The sequence below is a fragment of the Phyllostomus hastatus genome, unplaced genomic scaffold (genome assembly GCF_019186645.2).
Source record: "Phyllostomus hastatus isolate PE091 unplaced genomic scaffold, TTU_PhHast_1.1 phas_contig_150, whole genome shotgun sequence".
NCBI lineage: Eukaryota > Metazoa > Chordata > Mammalia > Chiroptera > Phyllostomidae > Phyllostomus > Phyllostomus hastatus.
The window spans coordinates 31,376,677-31,386,828 of NW_025333611.1; the positions used below are offsets into that span (position 1 = coordinate 31,376,677).

The following is a 10,152-nucleotide window of genomic DNA, read 5'->3' on the forward strand; positions in this document are numbered from 1 at the left end:
TGGATCAGGCACAATCCATTCATCTGAGCAAAATATGGAGGACCATTGATTAAGGAGTCTGTGATATAATAACAGAACTTCAACTAATTGGTTTGTGTCTAGGTAAGTCCAAATAAAAGGTTCAATTATGACAGGGTCAAAGGTAGAAACCATAGAGAAACCATAGACTTGATTCTGTGTGTGTGTGTGTGTGTGTGTTTGCTGATGGAATGTCTAATGTGTTCTAGGAACAGCAATAGGGTCTTCCATAAATGTGGTCATCTGCGGTTGCCTCACACTGGGCTTCATGCGTAGTTGACACTCAGTAGAGGAAGGAAGAGAGGAAGGAAGAGCATGAAGAAGAAAAGGAAAAGACAAGAAGGGAGAGAAAGAAGAAAGATGAAAAGTAGAGTTGGTTTCAAGAAAAAATTGACTGTTTTTTCCATTGTTCAATAGAGTTTATATTAATAAAAAGTATCTTATAGTGTTCTTAAAATACGTCCATGAAATCTAGTCTACTATGAAATTACTGCTTTTCCTAAATTGAACGGAAGAAACTGTGAGAAGAGAAACCCCAAGTCAGAGCCTTAGACCACATTAGGAGCAAATGAGGTAACAGGAGATAATGACACTTGATAAATGTCCTAATTGTTGTAGTTCCGTGAACATTTACAACAGGGCTCAGTCACGGTCCATGACGTAATTTACAAGGGCTGGATATTAGAGTAAATTGTGTGAAATTGGGAAGTTCCGGGATTTAGTAACACAATGAATAATGTTTTAGAAAACCTGAACATTGAAGATGAACAGGTAGGTGTTCAGATTATTCTATTTGAATTACTGTTTAGTAATGTTATATCATTCTTCATGATCAGAATTTTTAAACCACAAACAGGATGTAGACAAATGGTGAAAAATGAAAAGAGCTTCCGAGTCAGAGAATAAGGTGGTCATCAAGAGAATCTGTTCTGCATTGGTTTGTAAAAGTACTCACCACTTTAACACTTGCTCTTTTCTAGTTTTAAATTCAGTAATAAAACACAGCACCCCAAAAGATTTCTTAGTATCATAATCACACGACTCAAGGGCATTATTTACCATGCTATATTTAGTTAAAATTTGGATATTATAAAAAGGAAAGGGGGAAATATTCCACTATCACCCTCATCAAATCAGCAAAATGTATTAATAGCACAGTACATGAATTACTTATTAGCTAAGGTTTTCTGTAGCTAAGAAATCTTCAGCCTAACTTATACGGTAATCTAGATAATCTAGTTTCAGTTATAGATGGTTTTCATCAATATTTCATATTTTAAGCAGAGTACATTATAATAATTTTTTGAACTTCTGACACATTTTAAAAACGTCACTGCAGTATGAATTTTGTTAAGATGCACTGATGGCACTGATATTAACTTGCCATGTCATTTATTATTGAAAAATTTATAACATTTAAACAATTAACAATATACTTCATGGTTCACCACACAGCATATTGTTAATGGGTTTCTTGGGTTTATTTTTCCATCTGTATGTCTCTAGGGCCCCATCACTGTTGCTTGGAGAAATACTAAAGTTGGCTTTTCCGGTCAGCAATTTGCAGTCTTTTCATGAAACACCTACAATAGCACCACATGCAATTTTCACCATTGATTCTTTCATTCAAGTGTTCATTCAACAAATACGTGCCATTCACTGTTCAAGACTGTGGAAACGGAGGTGGGCCAGACAGAAATGGTCCCCGTTTTTGGAACTGTCATTCTTGTGTGAGACAGAGGAGACAAGGAACAAATGAATGGATAAATAAAAAAGATGATTTTAGACATGAAAAACACTATCAAGAAAACAAAACAGATAATATGATAGAGGGTGTGGGAGAAGGGCAATATGAATGGGTCATTTAGAAAAATCCTTACTGAGGCGGTAACATCTGACCCCAAACCCGAATGACAAGAAGGAGCCAGTGTGCATTTGGTGGTCCAAGAGACCAGTAAGAGCATGAACAACTGCCATCGTGTAGGAGGTCAAGAGAGAAAGGGGCTGTGAGGGAGTGTGATGAGGCTGGAGAAGGAAGCAGGGGTCCCAGCAGGCAGAGCACCACAGGCCACGGTAGGAGGTTGAAACTTTGTTGTAAGGATTTAGGCAAGACATTGAGGGTCTCTAAGCAGGGTAGTGATTCATGGTTTATAAAGGTCACCCTGGCTTCTGGTGGATAATGGGTCATGATGAGAAGCACAGAGTGAGGGGGGCTGCTGGCTGGGATTTTGTAGGTTGGATCCCACACCAGGCTGCCAGGCAGAATGGGTAACTAGGGGTTGAAATGCAGCCTTTGTGCTATTCACCAGCATGGACCTGCGTTCACCTGCAGAGAGCAGCATCTTTTCCTAGCATACACGATGTGCCATGTGGGCAGGAAGCAGCCTCAGGATAGGGGGAGGACGGCACAATAACCTTGGTGGAGGAGGAGAGAAGTGGGTTTAGGAGACGTCTAGAGGTAGAGCTGACAGGACTTAGTGATTGATTAGATGTGAGTGAGGGGCGACCCTTAAACCCATGGGGTGTATTGCTGTTGCTGACTGAGGTGGGAAAGTTGGGAGGAAACCAGGTTCGTGTATTTTTTTTAGGAGAGGGGTCAAGAATTCAGTGTGGCTAGGTTTAGCCTAAGATACAGGTTAAATGTGCAATGGGTTTATGAACTGAGGAAATGCCTGATGCTATTTGATATAGCTTACAAGCACAAAGAAACCATAGCCTCTCAGGTCTTCCTCACGATTCCTGATCCACCCTGGGGGATGGGGGCTGGTGGAGGGATGGAAGTAAAATGAGTCCAGTCTGGCATTCTTCATCTGAAGGAAGAATTGAAACAGGTTCACAATCTTCCAGATCTCTACCCCACCATTCTTCTCCCCCTCAAGGTGGTAGGAGCTCAGGGTGCCCTCCCCGCAATGCCAGGAGGAGTTCTTATGCCTTTTGGCGTCTGTTACCTCCTCTGCACTCTATAGCAATGCATCTTGTTCGCCTGTCCCTGGTCACCGCTTGCCCTGCTGCTGTTCACTGCTGATGCTGGCATCCAGTGTGGCTTGGTGAAAGCTTGGTGAAGGCTCTGGGACTCCCTGGGTACTCAGCCTCAAGTCAGCTGGGCCTGTACCCCTGTGGGTACCTGCCACATTCTCCACCCAGCTCCTGGCCCAAAGACCTCCCTTGGTCCTGCAGATGTTCATCAGCTCTCTACCCAGCCTTGGCCCACGGACACTGCGGGAATTTCTGAGTCTCATCCTTACTGCCTGGGAACCAGCGATAGCTTCAGAGAACTACCATCCAGCCCTGTCTCTGCCTGACCATGCTGCACCACTGCTCTAACTGATATGTCCACAGCCTCCTCCTCACTGCCCAGGCTGGCGTATGGGCCAGCTGGTGATAATCTCCTTTCAAAGGCTCCCAAGTAAATTGGGCAAAATGTCTCAGCATTGCCCCCAAGAGCTGTAACACACGTGCCCTGTCTGGATGGAAGTTCAGAGGGAGAAGGTCACACCACATGTCTCCTTTTGCTTCTTCCGCCCCACCTTCTTCCCCCCAGAGTTCCTTGGTGACAGAAGAGATGGGCTTCCTACTTTCATTCTGCCTGGGGCAGCAACTATCACAGCCTAGGCAGCAGAACCAGGAGGGCAATCTTCTCCTTACCTACTGGATCTCAGGATACTGAAGGATGCAAAAATTCTTTTCAGCCTCACTGCCACACCTTGCTGGCTGAGGGAGTGTGGGAAATGCTGATATGATTATTCATAAGAGAAACAAAATTGGGACATATTTCAACATATTACACTTGTAACATGAGTTTGCATCTCAGTGAAGCCCTCACTGCTAGAGATACAACTTGAGAGTCATCAGCATGTGGACAGGGCAAAGCCGGGACTGAATAAGAACATCTAACTTATGACAGAGAAATCTGAGAGCCCAGAACAGAGTACTGGGGTGATCCTGTATGGTGAGGCCGGACAGGGAGCAAGGAGCCAGCAAGGGACACTGAGACACAGTGTGTGTGGTGAAAACAAAGTTAACAGCAAGTGTGGTATCACTGGGGCCACAAGAGGAACCAGTTTCCAGAGGAAGGGAGCAGAGTCAAATGTTCTCAGGAGTCAAGCCTATAAAAGGATCTTAATCTACACACTGACCCTGACCCTGACCCTGAATTCTTCCTTAGAAGGATAATGAGGACAAGTTGAAATGAATAAAACAATACCTTATCTAAAAGGGCCATTGGTAACAAAACTTCGTAAAATCATGTCACCAGTTTTAATTAAGACGATGCTCTGTTCAGTGAATGTTGTGCTCTTTGAGGCAAACTGAAACCCTATCGAGGTGACTGAAGCAATGAGCACCAGCCACCGGAGATCCCCCATTGTTACTGGGAACTTGTAGAGGTACTCTTCAGGCTCTTCCAGCCTGCCTCTCATGACTGTTTCTCTCTTTTCTTTGCTTATCTTTTTCTGAAATCAACTTGGGAAACACATTAGTCTTTCATTCTTTCGGGCAGATACTAAAGCACATGGTTTTGTGGGCGAGGCCTCTGCAGGGACCCTAGGCTTGGTGTCCCGGGTGTTCTGGAGATGGCAGAAATGTACCCAGAGGGGGAGTCTCCTTTTACACCAAAAGGAGCAGGGGAGCTGATCCTTGGGGTGTGCCTGGTACCCATGTCCTGCTGCCTCTCCCTGCCATTCCTCCGAGCTCCTGGTGCCCACTGCCCCTCCCCGACCTTCATATGATTCACGTTACCATTTTCTCTATTCCACTTTACCCATTTAACCAAATCCAGAGTATGTAGACTATAGAAATAATAGTCTGTGAATAGTGTGGTTTAGAGTTTGAATTATCCATTTACCTTAATGGTCAAGCTGGGAAGCAGAATGAGGTAATATGAACAGAATAGGTTGAATCCTGGTTCTGCTTCTCACTATCTGAGTGACCTCGGGGATCTAAGTGATCTGGTACACTGGAAAGTGGGTAGGGAGAAATCTGGCCTCTAAGTTCAGTTGGGCTTCTAGGACCTGCTGTTGGGCATTGAGGAGGAGTAGCATTTGCTGTGGGTGTGAGAAGCCTGAGCCAGGAATTAAGGAGAGTCCTTTTAATGCATTCTATCCAGAGGAACAGGGCAGAGAGGTGGAAACTGAGACAGAGGACAATAGTTTGCACTTGGGACCAGTTAGGGTTCAAGTTAACAGATCTGAGGGGTACACAGGAAGCGGATCCCACTACAATCCTGAACTGCTGATCCAGAGGGCCCTGTCCCCTCTGAGGTAGAGACCATGACTGAGCTAAAGTGAAATTCCACCCAAGTAGCTCCCAGCATCCCTGTGAACAAACTATTGGATCTCTAAGTTGCTAAAGAAAAAGTATACATCTCAATTTATCTTCTACGTTTGTTAAGAATGGAAAGAAATTATATTGGCTTCAACAAATCTCTGTTGGGACCCATCTCTGCTACCAGTCCTGATTATCTTTCTGAACAACTATTCCTACACATCAGCAGAGCAAAAAATAACCAGATGGATATAAATACTCAGCAGTTTAAATGGAGTATTCAGGGCAAATAACCTTGAGTGAAAAAGCACTTAATGAAAGAGCTTCTTCCTCACTTGTTTCCTGTATGTAGGTATACGTGTGTATATATACATATGATATATCATATGCCTTATAATTTTTATACTTACATTGCATTGATAAAGTAAGAGCAGGTTGTTATGGAAAGAAAGCAATATTTAACAATTCTTGACGATAAAAATATAATTGTACAACTGAAAGAAAACAGAACCCCACTAGTAATGAGCACAACTAGCTCTGATCTTGCCTTCTAATGCCATTCTCCAGTAAAGGAATCAGCACTCTCTGGAGAGATGGCTGGTGCTAGGACTGGTGCAGGAAATAGGCAAGATGAGCCTGGAGCACCTTACAGTGCCAGAAAGTAAGTCAGTGCTCAAAAAACAAAAACAAAGAAGCCACAATGATGAGATCAAAAGGGACAGAGGGAACAATGGAAACAGTTTCCAAATGGCCAAAATTGGAATAATTTGAGTAACAAAATAAATACAGCAGTATTGGATTGTAACCCAAAGTGTATAATAAGTATCTGTGAGTCCATGTTAATATAAGTAAGTAAATGGAAAGACAAACACCCCCCGCAGACTTATGTAGATACTCAGCACTCAAAGAAATGGGATGTAGCTCTCTGCTTCCTAGGTGTGCTGTGCATGGGGACTTCCAGCCAAAGAGCACAGTGTGGATAGAGGGGGAAAGAGGAATATGACAGTGTAAACCCATGATGAACATGACCTCAGCCAGATGATCAAGGTCACCACCAACAGGGATGAGTCATACTGATGTACATACCTTTGCCATTCTATGATGAAAACAGCACTTTATTTCTGCGGTCTTCCTCCCCAAACACAAAACCCCAGTCTGTTCATGAAAAAAACATCCGGAAAATCTCAACTGAGCAATCTTCTATGAAATACCTGACCAGTGCACCTCAAAACTGTCAAGGTCATCAAAAACAGAGAGTCTGAGAAAGCGTCACAGCCCAGAGGAGCCTGATGAGACATGATGACTCAAACGCAGCGTGCCGTCCTGGATGGGATCCTGGAACAGAATGCGCACAATAAGTACAAACTAAGGAAATCAGAATAGGGCAAGGACTTTAGCTAATAATAAGGTATTAATATTGGGTTGTTAATTGTAACACATGTATTATATACATGTTGTAACAAATGTTAAGATGTTAATAATATGAGAAATTAGATGTGGGGTATATAAGAACTTATTGTATTATAATTACGATTGTTTTGTAAATCTTAAACTGTTCTAAATAAAAACTTTATTAAAAATTTTAAAAAATGGAAAGATGCTGAGGTGAAGTGTGGGAAGAATAGGCTAGAACAAAAAAACTGGTTTTAGGGTTTGCCAGTGTGTATCAGATTTTGGAGAAAGAAGTACTAGATGACTTTACCTAGGGTGGAACTTTAATGGAAATAAAAGTTTTAGTGGAATTTTTAATTAATTTAATGTTAGTAGAAAATTTAAAGGGCTTTTTATGTGGCTTTGTCATTCGTGTATCATATTTCTTCCTCATTTTTATAAAAATAGTGTAAGGTAGGCTTTATGAGCTTGTTTATGGTTTTTGGAATGCATGTCAAACTTTAAAAAACATTAAAATTAGAATATTCATTGGTGAAAAAAACCTCAATAGGGACAGTTAAACAATATATTGAATTCTTCAGATTGGGAATTAAAAGATCCAATCCAACCCAGGCCAGTGTGGCTCAGTTGGTTGGAGCATCATCTCATACTCTGAAAGGTGACGGGTTTGATTCCCACTCAGTGTACACACCTAGGTGGTGGTTTCAGTCCCCAGTTGGGGTGCATGTGAGAGGCAACCAATTACTGTTTCTCTCTCATATCGATATTTCTCTCCCTCTCTCCCTCCCTTCCCCTCTCTCTCAAATCAATAAACATGTCTTCGGGTGAGGATAAAAAAAATCCAATCCAGAAGTTCCCCTGACAAATCAGAAATAAAGCAATAAGAAATTTAAGGGAAAAGCAAAGGTATGAAAAATAGGTTTAGCAGATTTCAACATATGTGCAATAGGAATTATGGAGGGAGAAAAAAGGAGTGAAGATCAAAGAACGAATAGGAAAGCTGTGTCCTAGAGAAAGAGTGTGATCTTAAGATCATACAGGCCATGTGTAAGCATAAAGAATAATCACAAGTAGACAAATTATGATAAAGTTCCCAAGTTTCAAGGATAAAGATCGTGCAGATAGGAAAAAACAAATAGGTTTCCCACAGAGGCAAAAACAACAGGAATTTCATCAAAGAAGAAACCAAAACTGAAATTACAGCCTATTAAGAAATTATAAGAGTGAGCAAGCTACATATCGAAATCCATGTGATACTGTCCAGGCTGTGTTAAGAGGAAAATGGCTCCTTACCTAGTAATAAATCGCTGTGATCCTGGCCAAGGTATTTAATTTGTTAAAGCTTCAACTTCTCATCTTTAAATAATAATAGTATCAACTACATTCATGGTGCTAATTATGTGCCAGCCACTGTTCGAGGGGCTTACTGTGCACTGGTTTATTTATTTCCCATAACAGCCCCATAACGTAGATGATATAATTTTCCCATTTGACAGATGAGGAAACTGAAGCTCAGAGAAGTCACTGGCACCAGGTTAGATTGTAAGTGGCAAGAACTGTCTGCGCTCATAACCACGGCGCTACAAAGACTTCTTATGAAGCCTGTTTCTTCTAAACAGAAAATGCCAAACTATTAACCTCTGGAAGTCATCAGACCCAGACTGCATGAACAAGTTCTATCAGAACTTAATTCATTCGGCAAAAAAATTTTAAACCGACTTTCTTTTCTGTCAGCCTGATTGCCATTTTCTGTTGAACAGTCTGTGCGGGAACAGCCTGGACCACTCGGCTTGCTCCTACCTACTAGCTGCGGACAGTTCAGAGGTGGAGTCTCCAGTGGGGGGAACCGCCGAATGGGCTCCGAGGGCACCTGCACCTTCAGACCAGCCTGTGACCTCAGGTCGAACAGCTGTAAATTTGGGAGTTGAAGCAGTCCATTCGCCATGAAATTCCTGCCAGGTCCATGCCTTCTTGCCAGCAGTTGCTCTTAGCTTGTCCCCTCAGGGGCTCTGTAGAAGTACAGAGCCTGCCGCCTGCGCATGCTCACAGAGAATGGTGCCACGCATGCGCAGTGCTTCCTGGGACACGGTGCGTCCAGCACACTGTGCATCCAGACCATTGACCAGCAGAGTGAGCTCCCTTGTTGTATCAGATGGCAATGTCCACGTGGCACAGAGGGGAGTCCGTATTACACAGAACAGTGGTAGGCAGGTCAACACAAGAGGCCTCTGTGAGAGGCTGGTGGTTACCCTGGGGTCAGTAACCACCAGACATCATGGCTCCCGGAAGGCTGCCTGGATCTGGTCAGCGATGGCTCTGAGAGTGAAGGGGCCCGCAGCAGGAGTGGCTCCAGTGGCAGCAGCAAACTTAAGCACAGCCCACTGGCCAGTGCTCCTGGAAGATACGGCACTGACAGTACCCAGATTTTCAAAGGCAACAATGACACGAGCAGCTGTTGGAAGCTTCTCCCAGGTTCTCTTCAGATTTATGATGTAGGTGCCATCATGCTCCCTTTTGTAGATGTACTGCTCCGTGTGGGAGTCAAGGTTGGTGCCACGTAAGTGGGTTTCTGCTGCAAGGAGTTTGATGATGTCCTCCTCCTTCATCTGTGGGGCATCAAGGGCTCCAGGTACCATGCAAGTTCCCCTTTAAGTTACAGCAGGAATCTGGAACAGCACCACACGGACCCCTCCCCAGGGCAGGCAGAAAGGCTGGTAGACTACCGTGGCATGCCTTGAAGGAGTTGTGATTATTGGTTACTCAGCAGATGCTCACCATCTTATCTATACACCAGTAATAACCAGTTAGAAAATACAACCTGTACACAATAGCTATTTAAATACATAACACCCCTCCTCTTTAACTTTACACTTTTATATGCAACTGCTCAACATGCCCTGTGGATGCTCAAATTAAACATGTCCCAAAACAAAGTCCACCTACCCACTCCTCCACATCAACACCCGCTTCTCCTGCAATCTGTCTGTCTCAGTTAACGAACACTCCATTCTATCCACTGCCTGGGCCCAAAACCCTTGAGTCATCTTCGACGCCTGTCTTTCTCTCACATCATTTATCCACCCCATCAGCATATTTATTGACTTTACCTTAAAAATATATCTTGATTCTGATTATTCTTACTACCATTATTGATACCACCTTGGTCCAAGCCAGCCTCAGCTCTTGCGCAGACTGTCTCAGTAGAACCCTAACTGATCTCCGAAATATAAAGGGGATCCAACCTCCTACTCTTGTCCCCCAGCTACTGTCCATGCCGCCAAAGTAATCCTTCTCATCACTCATGTTATTCCTCTGCTCAGAGTCCCCCAACAGCTCCCACCTTACCTAAGTAAAACCTTAAGTCCTCCTCACTGCCCACAAGGCTCTGTATGATTTGCCTTCTTGCCCCTTATCCAGCCCCCCATTTCCATTCTTTTCTTCACTCACTCTGCTAGAGAAAGGCTAACCTCCGCTCCGTGC

The 10,152-nt window shown here is 43.4% G+C and overlaps 1 pseudogene; it reads right to left on the minus strand.

The window, feature by feature from the left end:
* Positions 1–8,715: 8,715 nt before the first annotated feature.
* Positions 8,716–9,308, minus strand: LOC123812856 (annotated as a pseudogene).
* Between the last annotated feature and the right edge of the window lie 844 nt (positions 9,309–10,152).